This window comes from Canis lupus, chromosome 27 (genome assembly GCF_011100685.1).
Source record: "Canis lupus familiaris isolate Mischka breed German Shepherd chromosome 27, alternate assembly UU_Cfam_GSD_1.0, whole genome shotgun sequence".
In the NCBI taxonomy this organism is placed as follows: Eukaryota; Metazoa; Chordata; class Mammalia; order Carnivora; family Canidae; genus Canis; species Canis lupus.
In genome coordinates this window covers 43,295,254-43,320,348 of record NC_049248.1, presented here as the reverse complement: position 1 = coordinate 43,320,348, position 25,095 = coordinate 43,295,254, and the positions used below count along the sequence as shown (strand labels likewise).

The following is a 25,095-nucleotide window of genomic DNA, read 5'->3' as shown; positions in this document are numbered from 1 at the left end:
AATGCTAATGGGAGTTTTTCAGGAAGGGAAATGACACTAAAGGGGAACTTAGAATTTCAGGAAAGAAGGAAGAACAATAGGATTAGTAAATATCTGAGTAAATATAATAGCCATTTTTATTCCTTTAAAGTTCTTTAAAATATAAATGACGGTTGAAAGCAAAAATTTTAACAATGTCTGATGGTGTTTTCAATGACTGTAAATTTAATACAGATGATAATTACAACATAAAAGTAAAAGGGTAAAGAGGTAAATCTAATGGTGCTTAAGTTTCTACATTCCACTTGAAGTAGTAAATATCAATTCTAAGTAGACTGAATAATTAAGTATGTATATGGTAATCCCCAGTCAAAACTAAAGTAACTATACAGAAATAGTAAAACCTCAATAGATAAATTAGAATACTAAAAAATATTCAAATAATCCAAAAGAAGGGAAGAGAAACAAACACAAAACAGAGCAAACAGAAGATAAATTTTAAAATGTAGATCTGAATTCAAAATAGTAATTATCTTAAATGTAAATGGTCTAGATACATCAATTAGAAGAGAGATTGTCAGACTGGACTTCAATTAAAAAAAAAAACAAACTACATGTTATTTACCAGAAACCCACTAAATACCACGATATGTAGGTTAAAAGTAAGAGGATGTTAAATGCAATATGAATTGGATTATGGAACAGAAAAAAGACATTAGTGGAAAATCTGGTGAAACCCAAATAAAATTCTATAGTTTACTTAATAGAGTACTATACTGACGTTAATTTCTTAGTCTTGATAAATATACCAAGATTATGTAAGATGTTAATATTAGGGAAAGCTAGGTGATAGCATATAGGAACTACTTTCATACTCTTAATAATCTGAAACTACTTCAAAATTTTAAAATGTTTACGTAAAAGGGGGAAAATACATACATGAAAACATGAATCAATTGGAATTTGGAGTGGCTAATAGTAATATCAGACAAAATGGACTTCAAACCAAGAAAAATTACCAGGACTGAAAGGACATTAAATAATGGTAAATGGGTCAATTCACTAAAAGATATAACAAACCTAAATGTATATACACTGAACAAGAGCCTCAAAATATGTGAAGCAAAAACCGATAAAACTAAGAGAAAAAATGGACAGATCTACAATTACAGCAGAGATTTCAATCTTCCTTCCTTAGTAATTAACTGAACTAAGTAAAAAATAATCAGTTATTAAAACATAAAGTTGTACACCTTAAATAAGTAGAATTCCTATTAGTAAATTATACTTCAAAAAAAGTTAAAAAAAATAAAGAGGTAGAAAATAATGTTGCAAATAAATAATAATTAAATCACATTTTTAGAAAAAAAGAGAGAGAAGGAAAAAGTCAAGGATAGAAATGAACAGTACTATTAACCAACTGGGTATGGTATAATCAACATTTACAGAACATCCTACCTAACAGCAGCAGAATATAGATTTTTTTCATGTGCACATGGGACATTCACCAAGATAGACCACATCCTGGGTAATAAAACAAACCTTAACAAATACAAAAGTACTGAAATCATACAAAGTATGTTCTCTGACCATAATGGAATTAAACTAGAAATCAGTAAAATAAAGACTATGGACTATCTCATAACACACTTACAAATAATTCATTGGTCAAAAAGGAAGTCTCAAAGAAAATTAAAATTCTACATACCAAAATTTATAAAATACAGTCACAGCAGTGTTTACAGAGAAATTTATAGTATTAAAAACTTATATAAGAAAAGTTCTCAAACAGCCTAAATTTCCGCCTTAAAAAAAAAAAAAGAAAGAAGAGAAAATTAACTCAAAGTACACAGAGGGGAGAAAATAAATATAAGAAAAACAATATAAGCAGAAAACCATAAAATGCTGATGAAAGAAGTCAAATATGACCTAAATGAATGAAGATATACATCATGTTCATTGATTCAATATATCATATAGTTAAGATATCAACTCCCAAATTACTTACAGATTTAATGCAGTTCCAAGCAAAATGCCAGCAGGAGTTTTTGCAGTTATAGACAACCTGATTCTGAAATTGATATGGAAAGAGAAAAGGCCTAGAATAGCCAAAACAATTTTGAAAAAAGAAGAAGAAAACTGGAAGGCTCACATTACACAATTTTCAGCATTGCTATAAAGCTACAGTAATCAAGATGGTGTGGTATTATGAAGGGACAGACACATAAATCAATGGAACAGTCAGAGTCTAGAGAAAACCCACACAAATATAGCCAATTGAGTTTTGACAAGGTACAAAACCAATTCAATGGAGAAAGGATCGTCTTTTCAATAGGAATCGTGCTGCAACAATTACACACCTATCTGCAGAAAATAAATGTGAATCTTGATCTAAACTTCATGACTTATACAAAAATCAACTCACATGGATCATAGATCTAAATGTAAAATGTGAAACTATAAAACTTTTAGGAGAATACAAAGAACATCTTTGTGACCTTCAGTTCAACAAAGAATTCTTATATATGACATTAAAAACATGACCCATAAAAGAAACTGACAAATTAGACTTAAAACTGAAAACTGTAGCTCTATAAAAGACACTGTTAAGACCAGAAAAAGACGGGACACCTGGGTGGCTCGGTGGTTGAGCACCTGCCTTCAGCTCAGGGTGTGATCCCAGAGTCCTGGGATGGAGTCCCGTATTGGGTCCGTCCCCCCCCCCCACAGGGAGCCTGCTGCTCCCTCTGCCTGTGTCTCTGCCTCTCTCTGTGTGTCTCTCATGAATAAATAGATAAAATCTTTTTTAAAAAGAAGACCAGAAAAAAGAAAAAAAGCTACAAACTAGGAGACGACATATCCACATATTTATCTGATAAAAGACTAAAAGACGTATTTTCTAAAAACTCTCAAAACTCACAGCAAGAAAATAAATAATCCACTTTTTAAAAATGGGCAAAAGTTTGAACACTTACCAAAGATACCAAGTGCAAATGAGGATATAGAGCAAATGAACTCTTATACATTGCTAGTGGGAATACAAAATGGTATACCCATTCTGAAAAAATGGTTTAGTAGTTTCTTATAAAAGTAAACATACAGGAGCACCTGGGTGGCTCATTAGGTGAAGCGGCTGTCTTTGGCTCAAGTCATGATCTCAGGGTCCTGGGACTGAGCCCCACGTCTGGGTCCCTGTTCAGCGGGGAAACAGGACTCTATTTGGTGATTATCTAACAGGAATACGTTTCCAAGGAAACATATGTTTTCCAGGAAAAAGGACCCTGTTCATCCCAGGGTCACTGTGTACCAGCCCAAAGCTACAACTAGGTTGCAGGTGTTCTGATGCTTAAATTCTATGCATAAAAACATCTGATGCCCTCTTGCAAAATGTAGACTAATGCCCATACTCTGAACTCCATAGATTCACACTGGATTTTTGAAATACCCCCAAAATTCAGCATTCAATTCCCACAAATAAGGATTCTTACTAGGTTCTGTGAGTAAACCATGGAAGGAAGGAAGAAAACTCTAAAAGTCTTGACAATTTCACATCTATAAACAGAAGCAGTACCTCAAAGGAGCTGATGGGTCTGTAATCCCAGCTAGAAAAGTGACACTACTTTCTGGGGATGATTTTTTTGCTTGACATTTTGCAACAAATTGTGCTGAGTGATAAATGTATGGCTCTTAAAAAAACAAGCAAAAAAAAACACCTTTCTCTGAGCACTATCCTGAGCAAAGACAGGGCTCTAGAGCAGAGCCCAAGCAGGACTGTAAGTCTCATTCCCTGGTATGCTATGCCTCACCACTGGAAAGCAGTAAGGCAGCCTGCTAAGGAGTGGGAGGTCAAAGTGGAGGCAACTCCCACAACCCACATGGGACAATATAAACCAAAGACTTACTAATGGCCAGGAAGGAGCATGTGGCAAGAAACAAAGCCTATCAGCCCCCATGGGTCAGGCTGGATGTAATCTAATTAAAGATGGAAAACACTTGGATCTAATTAATAACAGGTCTTTGATATCCATTCATCACATAAAATGCACTTATTTTCTTTGACCTATTAAACTTTTCAGCAATTTCTAATAACAAGAGTCTATATTAAGATCCTAAAATGAAAGAAGTCTTACCCCTTCTTGCACTTATGGCTGAACTTTTCTTATGAGTCAGGAGAAAAAACAACAACAACAAAAAGCTTGTAAGGTAGGTGAAATACTCATATGGTTATTCTACTTTGTTTCCTCACTATACATAATCACTCATTCTGTGCCCTTCTTGGGTCTTACACATCCCCTACTTTTCCTCCTACTTTTCCAGAAATAAGGAAGAAGAACTACTACAAATAGGACAGAGAAAAAAAATCAATAAATCTACCAAAATATTATTTGCTCTAGAACATCGAGATTAAAAAATCAGATTGCCAGGGGCACCTAGGTAGCTCAGTCAGTTAGGTGTCTACCTCTGGCTAACGTCATGATCTCAGGGTCCTGGGATCAAGCCCCATGTCAGGCTCCCTGTTCAGCAGGGATTTTGCTTCTCCTGCCTTCTCCAACCCCCGCTCATGCTCTCTTTCTCTAATAAACAAACAAACAAATAAATAAACATCTTTTTTAAAAAATTAAAAAAATAAGACAGATTGCCAGCGTTCAGTTTAGAGGTCTTTTTGGACTTTTCTCATCCCAGACTACCCTAAGAATGTCCCAAGGGGCTTTTGTTTAACTGTTCTTAATCACAGTTACTTCAAGCATTCAAACTAACAAGCAGGTACAAACTTAAAATGTGATTGCACAGAGAATCTCCTAATGGGATTACTGTAAGGATGCTCTGCTTCCCTAAATAGAGTGCTAAATTTACTAACATCTTGTACATGAACTCTGTCTGCTTTACTGGTTGCACACAAACCATGGGGACTTCTGCCAACTGTCTGAGTGCAAACTGTGGCAAATGTTAATGGAGTTTGCAAGAACTCTGTAATTTTAGTGGTGAGAAGGAAAATATTAACAAATTAAATGAAAATTTTTATTGCATTAAATTGCTTTTTCTCTTAGGTGTACTGTTAATTTGCATGTGCAGCATGTTCCGATGTTCCAATCACCCTTTATTTTTTTCTTATTAATAGGCTTACTGAATACCCAAAGCTAGAACAGAACCTAAGTTTCCTGAGCGCCCCGTTTGCTCTTAATTATCATTGTATACTGCAGTTGTACATTAGGGCCCACTGGCCACTGTCTGGTACCCCAGAAACACCAAGGAAGTTGATGCAAGTCAAGCTTGACATTTCCTATCCACAGCCCAAGAGTCGATACAAAACGCAACAGCACTGGCTGATAAACCTCTTTCCCTCTGCTTTCACCTATTAGAATCCTCTCAGTTGCTACCTTTAATTAAGCCTGCAATTTCAAATGGTTTTCATGAAGCACACAGAACATAAGCAAATGATCAAAGAGAGAAAGCCACTGAGTTTCAGAAAGGACAAAACAGCCATCCACCAGGTCTATGAAAAAGTGCATAATTCTTGTTTCTTTATATATGAAAGTTAAGGTTAGTTGAGAATATCAAGGAAAAAGACCACTTGTTAGATGTCTATAAATGGGCAGAATTTAACAACTCTGAAATAAGAAAAGGATACAGATCTACAATGGTTGAATAATCTCTATCAGTGAGAGGGCACAGAGAATAAAGAAATGGGAACACTTAGGTTTCCCTTAAAACTTTAGAAGCTCAAGACGGGAAGACTCTGTGCAGATAAAGGATTAAAATTTAGAAATAAGGGCGCCTGGTTGGCTCAGAGAGAAGAGCATCTGACTCTTGATCTTGGGGCCATGAGTTTGAGTCCCACGTTGGATGTAGAGATTACAAAAAAAAAAATTTTTTTTTTTAATTAGAAATAGTTTGCTAATAACCAAGGTGCTCTGGACTAGACTGCCAACATGTATTAGAGAACATACCTCCCCAGGTGTTCTAAATAGATTATATCTCTGAATTTTAAAATGGAAAAATAATCTTGAACACCTCCTTCTCCTGCTTCTGAAGTCTTTCGTCAGGTCCTACCGAGTCTTTCTCTAAACTCTTTCTTACATTAGGAAAATGTGAAACACATGTGACACACAGAAACAAAATTCCTTTTCCTTCCTTTCCATCTTCATCACTACAATCCTAGTCCAAGCCCCCATCACCACCCATCTAAGGCCGAACCAAACAGCCAATTAACTGAATGTCCATCCTGTGTTCTACTCTGTCCTATTTCTCATTGCTGCCCAATCCTCCTAACACATTATAGCATAGCTTTGATGATGTGTCATTCTGTGCTCCCTCAAAAATCTTCTACGTTCTCCAGTCTCTAAGGATAAATGCAGCTTCTTCCTCTATGCTTTTTTCATATGTAATTCTCAAATGGAAACCCTAAAAAGCAACATAGTTGGTAGGAAAGGGCTGCTTTGACCCAAACTTTTTACTTTAAATAAGCCAAGAAATTTCACTAAGAAAAATAAATTATAAGGTATTATCTTTATCATAAGGAAAAGAGGGAAAAACTGCTGAGATAATTTAAAGGAGAGTTCAAATCTCTAAACTATTTTTTTAAGATTTAATTTATTTATTCATGAGAGATATAGAGAGAGGCAGAGACACAGGCAGAGGGAGAAGCAGGCTCCCATAGGGAGCCCTCCGAGGGACTCAATCCCAGGATCCTGGGATCACGACCTGAGCCAAAGGCTCAGATATTGAGCTCCCCAGGTGCCCCCCTAAACTATTTTAATAGTCCCCCTGAAAGACAATGGAAGTAACTGTGTATGGGGTAGGAGGAGAGAATGTGTGCAGGTGCATATGTAGACAAAAGAATATTAGAGAAACTGGTCATGACAGTTGCCTTTATACTGACTGACTGTTATGAGAAGATTAACTTGAACCTTCTGATTTTTTGAATACTGCCTCTGTTAGCTAACTCAAATGTAAAAAATATATTTTACAAAGTAGAATGGAAAAGATAACTTCAACAGTACCTTTTAAAAAACTTTTTATATTAAATGACTTAGAATCCTTTATAAAAAAAAAGGAAAAAATAACATTTAAGAATGGTACTAAATTTTTTGGTATAAAGCAAGGAAATATTCTTTAGCTTTTCCAACACAATGATCAAATAAAGAAAGTAATTTGCAGCAGAGCTAGGGTTAAAATAATACTTAAAAAACAAAACACCTTTCTCAGGTTCCAAACCCCATCCAGATCATCAGGACCACTCTAGTTCAGTAGTACACAGAGATGTTTCCAAAAGAGTCTGCAGAGGGGAGATAACTCCTTTTTAAAAATGAGCAGTTTCCCAAGTTCACAACCAAACTCCCTTGTCCACTTCACAGCAGTCATTCCCACACTTTCTCAAACTCTGCTCTGGTGATTCCTCACACTCCCAATACTTTACCTCTCACAGTACAAATCTTTAAAAATGCCTATTTTTCTCCAAGGCATCTTTCCTAGAAACAAGATATTTTGCCTCTTTAGTTTTCACCAAAATCTTAGGAAATCCAATTCAGAATTCCATAGCAAATGAGATTTCTTGGTATTCTGACTTCTGAGAAAGTTTTACGGGTCTCATTTGCAACCTGCTCAATTTCCCCCCACAATTTAATAATAATACATCAATTCTTTCCATTTAAAAGCATTTTATTCAGCTTCTTGCTAAGACAAAAAAAGACAGTAGTGAATTATAAAGCAAAAGCCTGTTGCACTATCCTTACTTGAAGTAGGGTTCATCCTGAAACGAGAAACAACCATGTAATAAATTAAGCGCTACTGGGGGATCCCTGGGTGGCTCAGCGGTTTAGCGCCTGCCTTCGGCCCAGGGCGTGGTCCTGGAGTCCCGGGGTCGAGTCCCACATCAGGCTCCCTGCATGGAGCCTGCTTCTCCCTCTGTCTATGTCTCTGCCTCTCTATCTCTCTGTCTCTCATGAATAAATAAAATCTTTTTAAAAAATTAAGCGCTATTTATTTACAGAACAGCTGCTCAACTGAAGGAAAAATGTTATTTCACACTTGCTTCCAGTGAATATTAAGCTTTTAGAGGTTCAGCCTTCAATTGTGAACCATTAAAATAACAAGAGAATAAGAAAAGGTGAAAAATGAACTGTCTTTTCATTGATAAAGTTGTGATTTCTTCCTTTATCAGTCACTATCTGAAAATTTAAAGTAATATTTTAAATTTTACTTTTTTTCCCTTCCCAGGTTCATTCTGGTGGATATGCTAATAATGAGTTCAATACCCAAAATGTAGGAAAAGGGATGGAAATAAATGACATGTATAATTCACAGCCTAGAGAATCCATCCCTGGATAAATATGCATTCACTTATATTTCTCTAACATCCTTACTCCCCAGGAACTCAAAAGATTTTACAGCATAAAAACAGCACTAATCAACTGAACATGAAAAGAGCCTGTTAATCTGTCTTCTGGGGGATTTCATGCTTTCCACTTCCAGATCTTAGAACAAGCCCACTGAACATGGGAGGCCTCTCCCTACCACCAGCAGCGAATATAAAAGGCCTTCAGACCCCTCCAGCTAACATTTCAGTTACTCTCACCCAATCAACTCCATTCAGGATCAAGAGAGCTTGAGCCCCAAACCCAGAGTACCTCTTAGACACTCAGGCTCCCTGCTTTTATTTTGCTCCACTCTCAATAGGACACATCTCCATATACCTAAGGGGAATCTTAATTATTATCCACTTTCACCTTTGCTGTTCTAGGCCAAAAGCCTCCCAGAACTTTTTTCTGCTCCACTTTAAATACCCAATCCCAGCACCAATCCCCAGTATACAGACCTACAGCAATTTCAGCCTTGTAGAAGCAAAAAACTCAGGTGGTAGAGGCCATAATTCCCCTACAGTCCTGGTTAGAACTTTTGTTGGCAATATGGGAGCATTTATGAGTAGTTAAATGTGTATATTTATATGCAAGAGAAATGAAGAAAGATAAGCAGACACCAAGACGTGATGACCTTTTAAAAAGTACTTAGGATAGCTTCAGAAACAAAACAGGTGTGTTACTTTAATACCTCTTATTTGCATCCATATTCTATTTATTGATACATCTTCTGTTCATTTCTCCTCATCTTTCCTGCTTCCAAAATGCTCTCTATCAAAGGTATTTTTGCCCTCCCTCTGCCTATACCAGAATCTTTCGTTATGCCCACTCATTAAGATATGTTTAGCTACCAAAGATAATGATAATTTCTTAAAACAAAGCCAAAATTGTTCACATTACTTGGTTATACGAACATCAGAAATATAACACCATCTAATGGGGGAAAAATCCTTAATCATTGGTCAGTCAACCAACCTAAGTACCTATCCCCCCTCCATCACTTAATGGTCCTATAGCCCTGGACAGTTTGCTTAAGTTCTCGGACACTCAGTTCTCTCAGCTTCAAAATGGGTAGAATAATATTTGCCTAACTTAATTTAAATAATAAACTGATAGAAGGATTCTTAAAGTTCTGTCTGATAACAGACAAACATAGAATAATAATTACCAAAGGTAGATGGTCAACTGTGAGACCTAACTATATGAGACCCATTCAAAATAAATCAGTGCAAATATAATGGGAAAACCTAGAATGGTGCTGAAGTCAAAAGCAACTCCAAACTTGATAATCACTCATCATAATTAAAATATCCAGCTCAAGAAGAATAAAGGGGAGTCTCAGTCTTTGGGTCTATTCCACCTTTAGATCCCAGGCTGTAGCTAAAAACAGTGCAGTTGCTTGCCAGCTAGCTGGTCAGTGCCAGAGCATTCCTCTTGGGTAGAGTCCTATTCTAGAATAATTTGAGAATGAATGAGGAGTTACTTTGGTAACTGCATTTGCACAGTCGTGCTGGGGATCAGCACTGCAACTGTACAATAAAACTTTTTTCCTCTTAGACTGGCAATGTCCATCCAAGTCAGGGTATCTGTAGATCCTATCCTCTATGCCAGACTGAAGATAAAGCAACTGTCTGCTTTTCAGACTACTAAAATTTAATACAGTACATATATACTATATCAAATACACGTATAAACACACACTAAGCTTCTAAATCTCTAGAGGGAAAGGAGTAAATATATATTGAGCTCTATGTGTCAGAAACCACAAGGTAACAGAGATTTCATTTAATCCCTAAAAACACCCTGCGACGGAGGTATTATTATTCCAATTTTTACAGATGAGAACACTGAAGCTCAAATAGATTAAATAACTTGCCCAAAGCCACAAAGCTAATAAGTAGCAGAGTCAAGACTTGAATTTAGTTTTGCCTAACTCCAAAGCCCATATTGCTTCTTTTTCTTCTCAGTGGTGTTAACTACAGTAACTTTCTTGTGTCTTCATTTCACCCTCATTCCTGACAGGTACCTGTGTGTCCTGGTTGTGTCTCTATAGGCTCACAAAGGGATAGAGGAAATTTTCCCAGAAGACTTCTTTTCCCACATTTACTTCCTATTCCTGTACAAACTATTCTGTCTTAGGTTGAATTACCAGGCTAGACCCCACAGTCTGCCATACTACATTTCGCTAATTAATATATGCCTAGAGCATGAAAGTTCTGTTATCTTCCTTGTGCACTTTAACAGCCATAGTTTTGGAGCATGGTTTCATTTTCTAAGCTGGTTCTTATCACTTAAAGAGCATTAGTGCCTAGGACTATGCCTCACACATAGTAGGTACAGAGGGAGAATATCTGTTGATTTGCTGATTAATCAAAGATTTCTTTATTCCTCTAGTTATCTTGCTATATTTCAATCAAGAGACTTTACAGGAGTCCAATTCCAAGAATGAATTATCTCTCATTAAAGATAATGTTTTGAAAAATTAAAAAATACTGTTATTCTGAATAACTTTTGCAAGGGCTTCTTGCCCTCTCTAAAGAGAAAAAAAAAACACTGAAAATATACAATAAAACATAGACAACTGTTTTGCTTAGGATAGTTAAGACTGACTTTTCCTGCCTTTTTTACATATATTAAATTTTTTCTGTAACAGGCATGTGTTATTTTCATAATTATGGAAACTGAACTCACTCTGGATAAACTTTGCATTTTTAACACTTTCTATACAGTGTGGGGTTATTTTCTTTCTCAGATATAATCAATAGGAATTGTGTATTCATTAATTCATGCCTATGCCTCCAGAACTTGTTACATAACATCAACATATTAAAGATAATTATTCTTCTCTCCATTCATGGAATGTTGTTCTTGCTCTAGGTGGATATGTCTCATCTCTGCATTCTTTTCAAGCAGATGGAAATTTCTTATACAATCTCTACAGAATATTATTAATCTTTTTTGAAAATGAGCACTAGAATAACATCTGGCCTTGATATAGCCCCAATCTATAGTCTTTTAACTTTACGTGTGTTATCTTTTCAAAGACATTAAAGTACTTTAATCACAGCGGAACTCAAATAGAATGAGCTACTTTATGTAGTAGGAAGTTCCCTACTAACGGAAGTATTCAAAGCAAAGATCTCCCATAAGGGGATTCCTGTGCTGGGAGGTTGTACAGCTGAATTTTATGGCTACCTTCCCTTTCTAGGATTTTAAAATAAAATTTTTGACAAGTCCACTCCAGCGATACAATGGTTGCATGCTGTCCTCTGTTGTGTCACGTCCTTTTCTCAGCTCACCGTTCAAATCAACCCAGAGAAGATTCCCTTCTGATCCAGCCTGACTTAGCAGGCTACCTGATTAATTCTTGTGGAGACCAAATTCCCATAATTATTAACAGATCCTTGCTACTTGAAATGACAAAAATGTGCTGAAATACTGTTGTCAGCAAAATGTCACTGTATGTCTTACATATGGATCTGTTGCAGCCTGCAAAACACTGTCTCCACGAGGGACAGCCAAAATGAAGAGTTATGTGGGAGTAATAAAATATGATAACTAGGCCTGCAACCTCAAGAATAAGCCCAGCTGCGCATGCACACACATCTACAAGAAAGCCTGCTGATAACAAAAGCAAAGAAAAATCCAAATTATGTCCAGCATGTGTGCGCTTCATGGCAGGGCTGGTCCGGGAACTGTCCTTTTAAGCACCACAGCAAGAAACCAGGGAACTGTCCTTTTAGCACCACAGCAAGAAACCCTGGTGTAAGCCTAAACACAGGCACCCAAAGCTGGGCCATGAGAAAAATCTGTTAAAGCTCCTACAAAGAAATAAACAAACACTGTATGGGTGTTTGTTTTTTAAGTATGCTATATTCTATTTCATAACCCTTTAATTTAAAGGATTAATTTAAAATAAAATCCTGTAAGTACTTTGATAAAAGTTAACAAAATCCCAAATGAAAACCAAAGGTATATTAAGTCAGCCTCTCAAACTGAACCCAAGAAACCAATAATTGGCCTGCACTGTCAAGAACTGCTTTGCAATCTCCACCACCAGCCCTACTAAGAAACACAACACATTTACACATACCCTAAATCAGATGTTGAAAACATAGAACATGCTCAGAGCCCTCTCCAGGGAGAGACTCAATTTCTAGGACAGATTATGCTTGCTGAATACCAAACCATCACTGCCACACCACCACTCCACCCCCCCCCCCCTTCCCAAGCAATCAAATTCTCTTTCAGGGAGAATTGAAGGCCTTATGGGTCATGAGTTCCAAAGAAAAAATGCTGCAGTATTTCAAGAACCAGGTTACAGGCAACGTGCTACAGAGCTTCCAGCAGTTTAAGTCTGATTCCCCTGAGATTCCTACCAGAATGGTACCGGATGCTAATGTTCTCCAGCCATTTGCATTACACATCAAAAAAAAAAAAAATTGGGGGGTGGGGGAAGGAAAGAAAAAAAAGTCCCCTCACCCCGCATTATCTTCTAATGCACGGGGAGAAAAGAGAGGTACAGAGAGATGGTGAAACAGCGAAAGCCTACCACACCCGAAATCTCTTTTGCAAAGCTAAAACATCCCCCAGCCCTGACACATCGATAGCTCTCTGAAGGCTCTCCAGGTTCAAACTTGAGAAAATAGTTATAAAAAGCACTATTCCCCCCTTTGCTCCCAAAGCCCTCACCCACATTTCCTGCTTCCATTCCTGCTTCTCCGGTGCCCGCCGTGCACTAAAAAGAATTTTCCTCGGGCGGCAGAGCTGGCTCCATGCTAATGATTTCTCCCTCTCCCTGAATTAGCCAGATGCAGTGCCAAGTTTCTCCCCCCTCTCCCCAAACAGATGACATCCTTTAATCCTGAACCCTGAGGCCCAGAATCTTGGAATCTCCCGATATAAAATGCATCCCCCCCCCCCCCCCGCCCGTGTTTCAAAAACTGCAATGTAAGTGAGGAAGAGGGCACGGGCACAGGCACAGGGTGGAGTAGTTGGAAGGAATGCATGGCTCGAAGAATCCTATTTGTCAGACTGCAAAAAATGATTCGCACTCCCCCCACCCCCCAACACCCGACCTCTAAGCTGAGGCCTCCGCAGGGGTCTGAAGGCCCCGGCTAAGCCCCCACCCCCCCTGGAAAGTTAACAGCCAAGTCTCCACCGGTGGTTGCCGCAGGGATGGAGCTGAGCTCTAAGCAAAAATGCAGAGGCTCTGCGGTCCCCCAGGGACCAAGTGGGAACCAGAGAGGAGGGGTCCAGGTCTCTGCAGCTGGGAGTCCTGTAAGCCGAGCGCGAGGAAGCCCGGGGCGCTGCTGGCAGGGGTGGGGGGGGAAGGGAGGGAGGAAGGAGGAGAGCAACGAGCTCCGCATCGGGTGGCGTAGGGATGGGGGTGGGGGAAGGGGGGATTCTGAAAGTGATGTGCTCCCCACTGCAGGAATCCTGGCCTGCCCAGGAAGGTCCCGGGGGCCCCCCGCACCGCCCCAGAGCGCCCAGCCAGGCAGGGACGGGCGCACCCCAGGAAAGGGCAGGGGGAGTCCCGGGCTGCTGCGGCCGGTAACGACCCGGAGCCCGGGGGGGGGGGGGGGGGGGAGGCTGCGGCAGGGCGCGGGGGAGGGGCAGGGCGGCCCCGACCCGACAGCGAGGCCCTCCCCGGGGAGCCCGCGGGGCCCCGACCGGTCCCGGCCTCCGCCTCCGGGGGGCTGCACCGCCGCAGGGGCCCGCGGGAGGCCAGCGCCCCCCGAGCGGCCCGGGCGCGACCTCCCCGCGGCGACCCGCACGCACGGCCGAGGTGCGAGCCTCGCAAACAGCCGTCCGCCAGCGGCGGCCCCGACCCCGGCCCCGACCCCGACCCCGACCCCGGCCCCGACCCCGGCCCCGGCCCCGAGCCCGAGCCCGACCCCGCCGCGCGCCCTGCGGCAGAGCCCCCGGCGCGGGATGGGCGAGGAGCGCGGGGAGGCCGGCCCCGGGCGACTTACGGCGGCGGCGAGGGCGGCGGCGGCGGCGGCGGCGGCCCTAGCGCGGGGCCCGGGAGGCGCGGCCGGACTGCAGAGGCGCCGGGGCTGCGGCGGGCGGGACTGCGGTGGGCGCCATCTTGAGGCTCCCCGCCCGCCCCCCGCGCCCGCCGCCCCGGCACGAGCCCCGCCGCGCGCCCCCGCCGCCGCGCGCCCCCGCCCCGCCCCCGCCCCCGCCCCCGCCCCCGCGCCGACCCCCGCCCGCGCCCGCCCGCGCCCGCGCCCGCGCCCGCGGCCCACCTACCCCTGCAGGACGCGCCCGCTCGCCCGCAGCGCGCCGCGCCGCCCGCCTGCCCGCCTGCCCGCCTGCCCGCCCGCGCTCGCTGGCTCCCGGGCCGGAGTCCCCGCGCCGCCCGGACCGGATCCGGGGCGAGGCAGCAGGGCGCCGGCAGGGGGCGCCGCGCCCGAGCGCCTCGCGAGCGTCCCCGGGCCCGCCTCCCCGACGCCCCCGCGGAGCCGCGTGCAGGGCGGGGGGGGGGGGGCGCACCGGGCTGGGCGGCTCCGGTCGGCGGCGGGACACCCGCCAGCACCGGGACCTGGAGCCCGAAGGTGCCGGCCCGCCTCCCCGACGCCCCCGCGGAGCCGCGTGCAGGGGGGAGGCCGGGGGGGGCGCGGAGTGGGGGGCGCACGGGGCTGGGCGGCCTCGGGTCCGCGGCGGGACACCCGCCAGCACCGGGGAGAGGAGCCCGAAGGTGCCGGCCCGCCTCCCCGACGCCCCCGCGGAGCCGCGTGCAGGGGGGAGGCCGGGGGGGGCGCGGAGTGGGGGGCGCACGGGGCTGGGCGGCTCGGGTCCGCGGCGGGACACCCGCCAGCACCGGGGAGAGGAGCTCGAAAGTGCGGGCCCGCCTCCCCGACGCCCCCGCGGAGCCGCGTGCAGGGGGGAGGCCGGGGGGCGGGCACGGGGGGCGCGCACCGGGCTGAGCAGCCGCGGGACGGCGGGGGAGCTGGAGCCCGAAGGTGCGGCGTGACCCTGGTGGAGGCCGCGAGTCTCACCTGTCTCCGGAGCGGCGGCCGCAAGGGCGACGCCCCGCAGTCCGGCCAGGCTCCGCTGTCGGAGAGCCGACACCCCTAAGCACAGGCAACTCCATCTACAGGATCTTGGGGCGGCTGAAAGACAAACCAAACACACACACACACACACAAACCCAAAACCCAAAACAAAACCAGAAATCCCGCAGCAGTCTATCAGCAGCGGTTGGAGCGTTGGGATTCGGCGCACGGGGCCCCGGTGGCGGGAGGAGGGACACGCCGCATCCCTGACGGCCCCCAGGTGGGCCGCTGCGTAAGGGCACCTCCATCCTTTCGGACCTCGGCAGGCGCGAACGTCTGAACCGCCTAGGAGGAGGCGGACGGTGACAGTGAGAGCGCCCCTCAGTCAGGGTCCCCCTCCTACAGGTGTCTTCCCACCGCAAGTTCGGTGGCCAGGCTGCCGCTCACCGGCCGCGTGGCTTTGGAACCCGATCAGCCTGTCTACACCGCAGGAAAAGACTTGCAGACGCTGTCAGTGAGAGCGAGCGACCGCGGCACCAACCTGGGCGGCTCGTGGGGAGGCTTGGAGAGAGGGCATCTCACCTGGCGCGCGGTGTGCCCATCACGTAGTGGGCCAATGCCTACGTTTTTAAGTATCTTTACCGAGATGTATGTGACATGCGATAAGCCACGCAAGTTTAGAGTGCAGAATTTTGATGTGTGTGTACACGCAGGAAATTATCACCACCATCTACCTACCCGTCACCTCCAACATACCCGTCACCTCCAAAAGGTTCCCCTGCCTCTTTGTAATCCTTCCATGTATCACTCTCCCACTCTCTCTCTCTCCAGGCAACCACTAATCTGCTTTCTATTACTGTACATTAGTTTGCATTTTTCAGAATTTTAAATACATGGAATCATACAGTATGTACCTCTCTTTTTCTTTTTTTTCTTTCTTTTTTATTTTACTTTATTTTATTTTGTTTTATTTTATTTTATTTTACTTTATTTTATTTTATTTTATTTTGTTTTGTTTTGTTTTGTTTTGTTTTATTTTATTTTATTTTATTTATTTTTTTTTGGTATGGCTCCTTCCTCTCACACAACTGTCTTGAGATTATCCTGCTGTTGATGCCACAGTTGCCTATCAATAGCTAATTTTTTTTTTTATTGCTGAGTAGCGTTCATTATAGGAATATACACAGCGTGTGTATCCAGTCACTTGTTGATGACATTTAGGTTATTTCCGGATTTGCCTATTAAAAATAAAGCTGATAGTGTTTGTGTGCAAGTTTTTGCATGAATATGCTTTGTGTGCATATGCTTTAATTTGTCTTGGGTATAAATGTCTAGGAATAGAATGACTAAGTCCAATTATAGGTGTATATTTAACTTATTAAGAAAGGGCCAACCTACTTTCCAAAGTGATTGTGCCATTTTATAGTCCTACTAGCAGCATATGAGAGTTTCAGTTACTCCGCGTCTTTGGCAACATTACCTATGATCTTTTGTCTTTTAGCCATTCTAACTGGTGAGTAGAATGACTAAAAGTATCTTACTGGGGTTTTGATTGGCATTTTCCCTAATGACTAAGATATTTAGCATCTTTTTCTGAGCTTATTGTAATCAGTAAATCTACTTGGGTGAAGTGTATGTTCAAGTCCTTTACCTATTTTTAAAGTCGGGTCGTTTGTTTTCTTATTGTTGAGCTTTGAGAGGTATGTATATATTCTAAATACAGTCTTTTATCAGATACATGATTTGTAAATATTTTCTCCCGGTCTGTGCATATCTTTTTGTTCTTTTAATTAGTGTCTTTCAAAGAGCAGAAATTCTTAATTTTTATGAAGTCTGATTTATTATTTTCTCTTCTTCTATGGATCATGTTTTTGTAGTCATACCTAATGTTTTTTTTCACATGGATATCTAGTTGTTCCTGCACTATCTGATTACCTTTGTACCCTTGTTGAAAATCAATTATTCAGCTATGTTGAGGGTCTGTTTCTGGATTCTCTATTCTGTTTCATTGATCTATCTTGACACTAAACACACTGTCTTGATTGCTCTAGCTTTATAATATATCTTGAAGTCAGCGTAAGCCTTCTGATTTTGCTCTTGTTTTTTTTTTTCCCCTGTATTGATTTTGCTATTTCAGGCCCTTTGCATTTCCATATTAATTTTAAAATTGACTTATCAAATTATGCAAAAATAAAGCCCCCTGAGATTTTAATCAAGATTGCTTTCAATACATAGATTAGTTTGGGGAGAACTGACATGATAACAACAACATAGAGTATATCACTCCATTTATTTCGGTTCTCTTTAATTCATCTCAACAATATTTTGTAGTTTTGAGAATAACAAGTCTTGTTCACCTTTCTGAGATTTACTGCTAAATATTTTGCATTTTTGATGCTCCTGAATAGTATTTTTCAATTTCAATTTCTGATTGTTCCTCAGTAGTACATAGAAGTACAATTAATTTTTATAAATTAATTTTACGTGCTGCAATTTTGCTAAATTCACATATTAGCTATAGTAGATTTTTTGTAGATTCCATTAGATTTTCTACAAAGACAATCATGTCATCTGCAAATAAACACAGTTTTGTTTCTTCCTTTGCAATCTGAATACTTTTTGTTCCTTTTTCTTGCCTTGTTGCACTGGTTAGGACCTCTAGTACTTTTTGAATAGAAGTTGTAAAAGCAAATATCTCTGTTTTGTTCCTCATCTTAGGAGGAAAATATTCTATTTTTCTTTTGATATGATGTCAGCTATAGATTTTTCCTAGATGCCCTTTATTGTGTTGAGGTCTTGTCTATTCTTACTCTCCTGAGAGTTTTATCAGGAATTGAACTTTGCAATCCTTTTTTTGCATATGGCTTTTGTTTTTAGTCTGTTAATATAGTGAATTACACCCATCTATTTTCACATATTAAACCAACCTAATAATGTATAGATCACAGAGTATTATCCTTTTCGTATATTGTTAGATTTTACTTACTAACACTTTGTTAAGAATTTTTACATCTATGGGATGCCTGGGTGGCTCAGTGGTTGAGTGTCTGCCTTCAGTTCAGGACATGAGCCTGGAGTCCCAGGATCAAGTCCCTCATCAGGTTCCCCACAGGAGGCCTGCTTCTCTCACTGCCTATGTCTTTGCCTCTCTGTATCTCTCATGAATAAATAAAATATTTTTTAAAATTATTACATCTATGTTCACGAGGTTTATTGGTCTGTAGGTCTGTAGTTTTCTTGTAATGACTTGTCTGGCTCTGGTATCAGAGTAATGCTGACCTCACAAAAAGAGTTAGGAAGTATTCTCTCTTCCTCAAGTTTCTGGAAGAGTTTGTATAGAGTTCATATTAATTATTTCTTCTTTAAATGTTTGGCGGAATTGCCCAGTGTGATTACCTGGGCCTGGAGTTTTCTTTGAGTGAAGGTTTTTATTTTTTTATTTATTTTTTAAAAGTAGGCTCCATACCCAATATGGGGCTTGAACTCATGACCCCAAGATCAAGAGTTGCATGCTCTATTGACTGAGCTAGCCAGGCACCCCAAGGGAAGGGTTTTGTTGTTGTTGTTTTTTAAATTTGTTTATTTATTTGAGAGAGAGAGAGAGAGAGAGAGTGTGTGTGTGTGTGTGTGTGTGTGTGTGTGTGTGTGTGTGTGTGTGAGAGAATGCCCAGGGAGACAGAGAAGCAGACTCCCTGCTGAGTAGGGAGCCCAATGTGGAGCTCCATCCCAGGAAAAAATTTTTAAGCATAAATGTAATTCCTTTAATAGTTGTAGGGCTATTCTGATTTTTAAATTTTTTTCTTGAATGAACTTGGTAGTCGTTTCTTTCAAGAAATTTCTATTTCAGGCAGCCTGGGTGGCTCAGTGGTTTACAGCCGCCTTCAGCCCAGATCCTGGAGACTAGGGATCGAGTCCCACGTCGGGCTCCCTGCATGGAGCCCGCTTCTCCCTCTGCCTATGTCTCTGCCTCTAGACTCTGTCTTTCTCTGTGTCTCTTATGAATAAATAAATTTTAAAAATCTTTTTTTTAACTAAAAAAAAAGAAATTTCTATTTCATCTAAGTTGTTGAATTGATGGGCATAAAGTTGATCATAATATTCCCATATTATTCTTTTACCATCAACAGAATGTAGTAATAATGCTAACTCTCTTATTCCTGAGATTGGTAACTTGTGTCTTCTCTCTCTCTCTTTTTTTCCCTAATTAGTGTGGCTGTAAGTTTATTAGTTTAATTGGTCTTTGCAAAGAAGCACTTTTTGGTTTCATTGGTTTTTCTCTACTGATTTTTGGTGTTCTATTTCATTGATCTTTATTATTTCCTTTACTCTGCTTACTTTGAGTTTCATTTGCTTGTTTTCCCTAGTTTCTCAAGTGGAAGCTGAAGTAATTGATTTGAGACCTTCTTCTTTTCTAAAATAGGCATTTATTGCTATAAATTTCTCTCCAAGCACTGCTTTAGCTGCTGCATCCCACACATTCTGATATGTTGGATTTTCATTATAATTCAGTTAAAGAAATTTTCTAATTTCCCCTTTGATTTCTTCTTTGCCTCATGGATTATAAATGTATTATTTAGTTTTCAAACATCTGTGAATTTCTTAAGTAACTTTCTGTTGTCAATTTCTAATTGTATGCATTGTGGCCAGAGAACATGATTTGTATGACTTAAATCTTTTGGGGGGACTTGTTTTATGGGCCAAAAATATGATTTATCTTGGTAAATGTACCGTGTGCAATTGAGAAGAGTGTGTTTTTGCTGTTAGATGAAATGCTCTACAAATGTCAATTAGGTCAAGTGGATTGATAGTGATATTCAAGTATTCTATATCTTTACTGATTTTTTTTCTATTTGTTCTATAATTTTTAAAAGAAGTACGTTGAGGGGCGTCTGGATGGCTCCATTGGTTAAGCATTTCCCTTTGGCTCAGGTCATGATCCCAGGGTCCTTGGGTGGAACCCCACGGTCAGGCTCCCAGCTCAGCAAAGAGCATGCTTCTCCCTCTCCACCTAACTGCTGCTCCCCGTTTGTGCTCTCTCTAAATATATATCATATAAAGGAATAACATCTTTAAATAAAATAAAATCAAAGTGGTATGTTAAATCTATGAATATAATTGTAGATTGGTCTGTTTCTTCTTGCAATTCGATCAGTGTTTACTTCATATTTTGAAGTTCTGTTATTAGGTACCTTAATGTTTGGGATTGTTATGTCTTCCTGATGAATTAACTCCTTTATTATTATGGAATGAACTTCTTTACCTCTGGTTATATTTTTACTCTGAAATTTACTTTGTCCAATATAGACTAGCATGGTATTTCTTTTTACATTCTTTTAATTTTGCCTATTTATTATATCTTTATATTTAAAGTAGGTTTCTTTTAGGCAACATACATTGAGTCTTGGTCTTTTCTTCCCATCTAATATCTCTGTTTTTCAATTGAGATGGTTAGACCATTTACAGTTCATATGAGTATTAATATGGCAGAGGTTAAATCTAATAATGTGCTCTTTCCTATTTGTTCTTTCTATTCTTTGTTTCTTCTATTTTCTGCCTTATTTTGATTAACTAGAATATATTTTGTCATTCCCTTTTACCTATATTGCTAACTTATTAGCTGTAACTCTTTGTTGTGTTATTTTGCTACTACGTAAATTTAAATATTACCTTAACTTGGGTACTAAATTAAACTGTAAGTAAGTTCTCTGACCATTTGAATTTTGGGTGCTTTGTACACAGTAGGTTTTCAATATATATACTCACTTAAAGTATGAGCATTTGTTTCTTCTCATCTTGCATCAACAGACTTTTGGTGATTGAATGCTTAGGGTGCTCCAGATAACTGAACTAAAAGTTGGTCTCAGTTGAAGCAGGCCTCATACTACATAAAGAGATGGAGCACTGATTTCCAATATGGTAACTAAATCAAGGTAATTATAAGGAGAAGGAAAGAAAGAAATTCAACAAAAATGGTTAAAACTAGAATTATTAAAGCTGTTTGTAGCATATTGTATAAGAAAGCCAATGTGTAAATACATTAGAAAAATAAGTTTGAGGTCCCAGATTAAAAAAAAATAGGTTCAATCCCGTAACATAAAGAAACCCTTTTCTCATAATAGATGCCTCTGTAAATAGGTGTTTTTTTTTTTTAAGATTTTATTTAATTATCCATGAGAGACACACAGAGGGATGCAGAGACATAGAGGAAGAAGCAGACTCCTCGAAGGGAGCCTGATGCGGGACTGGATCCCCAGACCCAGGATCATGCCCTGAGCTGAAGGCATACGCTCAACCACTGAGCCATCCAGGCATCCCTGTAAATAGTTTTTATCTTGCATTTTCCAAATCTCTGATTGTTACAAGCAGGATGTATGTCTTCCTTATTGAAGCTACTTTTCCTGGAAATCAGTCCCTTTGGAGCTATAATCAGACATTTGCCAAACAGTGAGAGAGGACAGAGTTCTGTATCCTTTCTCCAACATTTTAACACATGTGGAAATTCAGCCTCTGGGATCACATGGGGATCAAATAATAGAATCTGTTACTTTTAAGCTCCCAGGTAGCTAAAGTTACAAACTTTTTGATATATAAGAATATTTGCTGACTCCATGAGAATCTTTGAAGTCATCAAAAATGTCAAGGATTTCCTTTAACAACTAGGCTCATATCAGAAAAAAGCTCAATGCACTGAGAAATGAGTTTCCATTTAAAACTTTCTTTTTTTTTAAATTTTATTTTATTTTATTTATGATAAGCACACAGTGAGAGAGAGAGAGAGGCAGAGACACAGGCAGAGGGAGAAGCAGGCTCCATGCACTGGGAGCCTGATGTGGGATTCGATCCCGGGTCTCCAGGATCGCGCCCTGGGCCAAAGGCAGGCGCCAAATCGCTGCGCCACCCAGGGATCCCCGAGTTTCCATTTAGAAAGATGAACGAGGGATTAGATTTACCCAGTGTTGCTCCAGAGGGTGAAACCAAGACCAGGGGTGAGAATTCCTAGGAGAGAGATGCCAACTCAAAAGGAGGAAGGATGTTCTTACAGAGCTTGATCAGCAGCTAAACAGACCACCTCTGAGGAAAGGAGCCAAGGTGTTAGTTCAAGGAGATGCTGTAAGATCAGTCATTCTGGACATTTTAGGATCAAGGACTCCTTTGCAAATCTGATAAGAGCTATGAAATCATTCCTCCCAGATAAATTCACAGACCCATGCACACACATGCACATAGACTAAGGCACAGTTTTACGTTCAGTTGTGAGGCTCGTCCTTGAATCCCAGGTGAAGAATGTCCAGTGTACACAGATGTTTAAAGTATGAAGTGGGACTATGCTCCTTCCCGTCTGAGAGCCTGTCACCCTCTGGTTCTATCCGCATCACCACTTCCACCTTTAGAGGTCATCTAGGGCTTCCTGATGGAAATAGAGCAGAAGTACTTTCCTTTGGGATGTTCTCCTCACTTCTCTTTTTTACCTTTTGACCCAATAATAATTTACTTAATCTTCTATCTCTCATTCCAGACATTACTGCTTCCTCTAAATTTACTGCTCCCTTCAATGAAAACAGGATTAATTCCTTAGCTTGCTGTGATGCCAGCAGACTCCAGTCTGAAGATTTTATCTCTGAGATGACTCCTAATCTCCCACAGTGGCGAGCCCTGCAGAAATATTGGCAATGTGGAAGATACCACCCATTCTTCCTTTTCACTGCAGCCTGTGCGAAATCCCTGGCAACAATGTGCCTCACGTGCTAGCCTGTGGACTTTTAGACTATCCTACTTTTCGTTTATCTTACTTTTGGCTTATCCGACTTTTTATTATAGCTTTGTAAATAATTTACCAATCAATTTGGTCAAATTGTACCTACGAGAGCATACTCCATGCCTCCAGGTCAGCACCTGGAACCCCACCGATGTCACTACTATGCACTCTATGCAGTAAGTCCTCACTCTTTGATAGGCCCTCTCATCACAGTCATTTCTCATAATGCTCAGCCATGTGGACGGTGAAGCCAGGTGTCAGGGATTTAAATCTGAGCATCAGGGATCCCTGGGTGGCGCAGCGGTTTAGCGCCTGTCTTTGGCCCAGGGCGCGATTCTGGAGACCCGGGATCGAATCCCACGTCGGGCTCCCGGTGCATGGAGCCTGCTTCTCCCTCTGCCTGTGTCTCTGCCTCTCTCTCTCTCTCTGTGACTATCATAAATAAAAAAAAATCTGAGCATCACCAAGCCTTGTAATCTTGGGCAAGTTATATAACTGGTCTGTGTTGGTTTCTTTAACTATTAAATGGATATCTCATACGGTTGTTGTGACAAGATTATATTAGTCAGTGTACATTCATACTTAGAATGGCACCTACTAAGTACTCTATAACCATTAATTTATTATCCATATGCTCAAGATCCATATGCTTTACTTACCTCATTTCTAATGAACCTTAAGTCCTGAGAACTCTTGCTCCCTAATGCTTTTGACTTTATATCCTCCTACCCACTGACATTGCCCTAACCATCGTTTGCCATTACTACAATGACAGGGGTATTATTAGTGGAGTATTATTAATTTTACTTCCCTCAATGCAAACTGGTACAGCCATTGTGGAAAACAGTATAGAATTGCCTCAAAAGGTCAAAAATAGAGCTAGTCTATGATCCAGTAATCGCACTACTGAGTGTTTACCCCAAAAATACAAAGACACTAATTCAGAGGGACACATGTACCCCTATGTTTATTGCAGCATTATTTACAACAGCCAAATTAAGGAAGCAGCCTGTGTGCATTGATAGATAAATGGATAAAGAAGATGTGGTATAGGGCGCCTATGTGGGTCAGTCAGTTAAGCATCTACCTTTGGCTCAGGTCATGATCCCGGAGTCCCAAGATCGATCAAGTCCTGCATTGGGCTCCTCACTCAGCAGGGAGTCTGCTTCTCCCTCTAATCTTCCCTCTCCCATGCTCACTCTCTCACTCTCTCTCTCTCAAAGAAATACTTATTAAAAAATGGAATGGAATATTACTCATCCATGAAAAGAATGACATCTTGCCATTTGCAACAATGTGGATGGAGCTAGAGAGTATAATGCTAAGCGAAATAAGTCAGAGAAAGACAAATACCATATGATGCTACTCATATGTGGAATTTAAGAAACAAAACAAATGAGCAAAGGAAAAAAGAGAGAGAAACAAATCAAAATATAGACTTTTAACCATCGAGAACAAATTGCTTTACCAGAGGGAAGGTGGGTAGGGGGATGGGTGAAATAAGTGAAAGGGATTAAGAGTACGTTTACCATTATGATATTTATCATTATGAGCACTGAGTGATGCATAGAATTGTTGAATCACTATATTGTACACCTGAAACTAATATGACGCTATATGTTAACTATACTAGAATTAAAATCGAAAGCTTAATTAAAAATTTTTTTGCTTCCCTCACCCAACCATGTGACCTTGCAATGTCCTGGAGTAAACAGAGCTTCTTTCCCTGCCTCAATATCTTTAGCTCGATCTATGTGAGTTGCTTAGTTCAACAGAAAGTTAGCAGACACAATCCAAGTAGAGACTACGTGTGCCTGTACACCATTTGGTTTGGTCTCTTACACCGAGATCTACCATCAGAAGACCATGTGCCCAAGCAGTCCCCAAACCAGGGATAATGTAGAAACATGTGGAACAGAACTGGACCCCCCCTGCAGCCTGGAGCCTGGAATCCAGCCCACCCTGGCTGAGATGTGGCCAACCACAGACCCGTGAGTCTTAC

The 25,095-nt window shown here is 41.3% G+C and overlaps 1 protein-coding gene and 1 long non-coding RNA gene across 3 annotated transcripts in view; one reads left to right on the top strand and one right to left on the bottom strand.

The window, feature by feature from the left end:
- SCN8A (sodium voltage-gated channel alpha subunit 8) overlaps positions 1-15,487 on the bottom strand; it is a 173,901-nt gene extending 158,414 nt beyond the window's left edge. The window contains exon 1 of one of the 2 annotated variants that reach the window (XM_038577714.1): positions 15,341-15,487. The gene's annotated coding sequence lies outside the window, so the exon portion shown is untranslated. Of the gene's footprint in view, positions 1-14,591; positions 14,622-15,340 lie in introns of those variants that run through there. The other variant, XM_038577713.1, reaches the window with a different exon arrangement.
- LOC111092889 lies at positions 15,362-23,487 on the top strand. The gene is made up of 3 exons (XR_005380161.1): positions 15,362-15,985; positions 21,143-21,267; positions 22,854-23,487. It is a non-coding gene; the product is annotated as an uncharacterized LOC111092889 (long non-coding RNA).
- The last annotated feature ends 1,608 nt before the right edge of the window (positions 23,488-25,095 follow it).